Raw genomic sequence first — 3,433 nt, forward strand, 5'->3', positions numbered from 1 at the left:
TTCCTCAAATCCCCACCTCTGGTAACCACATATCTGATCTGTTCTGTGAGTTTGGGGCTTTTTAAAGATTCCACATACAAGCGAGTTCACAGGGTGTTTAATTTTATTGCATGTTAATAAAAGCACTTAGGAGTGAGGTGGGGTTATGTCTCCACAGTTTCTTCAGTGTTTTGAAAGGATCACTTAGGGTTTACAAAATTTTGAGTTTGGAGATCATGTAGAAGAAATTAATAAGCAGTTGAAAAAGCTTATAAACAACTAAGATGTCCTGGCTTCCACATTCAGGAATACACCTGATCTACTGGAGGATGAGTTAGTATTTGGTTATCTGGGATCTATATTGATTTGTGATTCACTAAAATATTTCTGCATGACGTTAGTTTTAGTCATGTCTTTAGATGTTTGGGGAAAAATAAGCATGAAATTTATCATGATATTAAGGCATTTTATGATTTGGGAAAAATATTTGGGAGGACAAAATTATTCTTCTTGAGCTAAGAAAGTAATAAAATAGTCATCTTGAAACAAGTATTCTTTTTTTGTTTTGTTTTGTTTTGTTTTGTGGGTTTTCACTATTTATTTATGACATATACTCCACATCTGTGATCCTCTCCAGTCAGAAGTTCTTTGAGACGGTGCTGTCGGTCTTGGGCAGTCGGAGAATGGAATCATCTGACTCACCCATCCTGTGAATGGCCCCGCAGATAGCATAGGTTTTAAACTCGCCATTGAACGTGCCTGTCACCGTGTCAGCCTCGGCCACGTTCATCTGGATGGCGCGTGGTCCTTGGCAGTGATGATGCGGTAGCTGGACGAGCATTTCCGCGGCATGCACAGGTCCATGAACTCGCTGGTGTCGTTCCGCATGTTGAAGGTGCGTCTGCTGGCACCACGATGAGTGTTGGTGCAGAAAGGCAAAACAACTATTCTTAAAGCAATTTACACTACATTTTCCACTTCCCTTAGTGTTGAAATCACCAGAAACTAGAGAGCCTGGCTAGGGTGGTAACATCACCACCCACTAGCTATGTGATACTTGGTTAAAGTCGCTGAACTTCAGTCTCTTTACTAAAAAATGGGCTCAATTCTATATTACAGTATTTTAAAGAGAATTAAATAATTTAATATCTGTAAATTACATAGTATAGTGCCTATGACATAACTTTCACCAAATGCTGAGAATCTGTTATTTACTAAGTAATAGTTTTGTAAAGGGTAACAATCAGGCAATGGGACCTTGTTTCTCCTGCTTGCTATGAACTTCAGAAGAAAGCTAGGAAAATTATAGTGAGTGAGAAGGAACAGAGGCTAGAAAAGTAAAGATAAAATCAGTTCTATTTGTTAATTTTAACTCACATCATCTAGGAATAAATCATATCAAACTTTGGGAGGAAACTGTACATATTTATGAAGTACATATCAAGCATTTGAAATATTCCTTTAGTCCACTAAATATATTTTCCAAAACATTCATCTGGCATTTAGCCTGTACACTTCTGAGACCCAGTTACCTTATTTCTTCATTTAAATTGTAATATACACAACCCTATTTTCCTAGGTAACACTTTGAAATATGAAATGCAATTCCCAGTTCTGCAGTAGGTTTGCATTCCTGTTAGAATTGCTAGGCCTTCCATTCATTTAGATCAGATGAAATGTGTCATCTTCAGTAAAGCTTTACCCAAGTTCTTTGGGCAAAGGCAGCTTTTTCCCTTGAGCTTCTCCGGACAACAATTTGCAACTATTCCTGTTACAGTTGTTTTCTAAACATTCATTTACATACTTCTTTCCTCCACTAGATGGCAATCACATCAGAAATATGAAGTTTAAATTTTTATTTCATCTTTTGCTGAGAGGGGGTACATAAATATTAACTGAGTGAGTGATGAAGGGAAAGAATTTGATTCTTTACTGTGGAGTGGAATACATAGAAATATATAGTCTTCTGAGATCTGTGTTTACATATCAATTAGATACTGATATAAATACATGGTATTTAGAAAGAACAATGATCTTACCCTCACGCTAGACCCTTGTGTTTACTTACAGTGGTATGATAAATATGGCTAAATAAAAGATAAAGAAGAACTTTAAAAAATCAACTCTTCAAAAGAATGTTTAGCAGTTCTGAGATCAAATGTCAGCTACTAGTATCTTGTATCTTATTATCCAAAAGCAGGTAGTAATTCCCCAGGTGCACACAACATGGCACCTGTAGATCACCTGTGAAATAGACATACTCTGGCTGTCAAGAAATGTTTGGTTGTTGTTGTGGGTTTGCCCCCCTGAGTGAAGGATTTAAAATTAAACATCAGTTTAGATGGGGGGAAGAAAAGGTGGCTAAGATTTTTGACAGTTTTTCCTTCTGCTCCCAAAGTGGCTTCCCAGCAGCAACTTTGGCAATTGTTCTTGGCAGTAGCTCCTGACACAGGCTCCCAACACCTGCTCCCATCTGCAAGGGCTCTTCTCTGAAATGACTTCCACTGGCAGGGAGTTCCATTATCAAAACTCTAGGGCAGCAGCAGCCTATCCTATCTTTGGGGGCACTAACCTCCCTCGTCCTCTTGGTACCTGGTCCCTGCTCCCTTAGCACCATTTCTAGGGCAGCTCACAGCAGGACCCACAGAGTCCTCTGGACAGTTACAGAATGAAACTGCTCTCTTTGAGGAAAAAGTTCAAAAGTATGAAGATAAAAATCCTAAATTATAGACCATAGTGCTATATTCTCTGTAATTTTCTATGGTCCACTCAACACTTTCTGAGGTTTGGGATCCCCCTTTGGAGTTGTAACTGCTTGAGGACATTATGTTAACCCTTAGTGGCTGGCGGAACACAAGCCTAGTGGAGATTTTGCTGTTTTATCTTATCTTACCTTACCTCACAGCACACATTTCCCTCTTCTTCTGGTGTTTTTTGGAGGATGTTTCCCTCACCTAGTTTCAGTGCATGTGGTTGAGGTGGAGAGAGATAATACCCACTATCTCCTTCTTTCAAGGGATTATACTATGTTCTGTGTTGCACAGATTCTGTTGATCCAAACAACAAAATTCCAGGAATTTTATCTATACATGTATCTATGTATTAGGAAAGATAAATTATTTTTCTGATGGCCTTGTTAAAGATGAAAGGATTATGTAATCTTCAGCTACTATTGGCAACTATGGGGAGATGGCCTACATGTGAAAGTGAGTGAATGCGTGTGTGTGTGTGTGTGTGAGAGAGAGAGAGAGAGAGAGAGAGAGAGAGAGAGAATCCTGAAAATAATATTTGAATGCCTGAACTTAACCTGTCTGACCAGCTCTACTCATGGGTTTCTCTATTATGTGATTCAATAAATTACTCTATTCTTATTATTTGCATAAGGTAGTTTGAATTAAGTTTCTAAAACTGGTAACTAAAATGGCTCAACTAATTGATCAGGAAACTAAGGGAT

General features: G+C 38.4%; 1 pseudogene across 1 annotated transcript; it reads right to left on the reverse strand.

The window, feature by feature from the left end:
- Positions 1–299: 299 nt before the first annotated feature.
- Positions 300–867, reverse strand: LOC307184494 (small ribosomal subunit protein eS21-like; annotated as a pseudogene). The gene has a single exon. The product of its transcript is annotated as a small ribosomal subunit protein eS21-like (transcript).
- Positions 868–3,433: the final 2,566 nt, after the last annotated feature.

This window comes from Stenella coeruleoalba (genome assembly GCF_951394435.1).
Source record: "Stenella coeruleoalba genome assembly, chromosome: 3".
Lineage (NCBI taxonomy): Eukaryota > Metazoa > Chordata > Mammalia > Artiodactyla > Delphinidae > Stenella > Stenella coeruleoalba.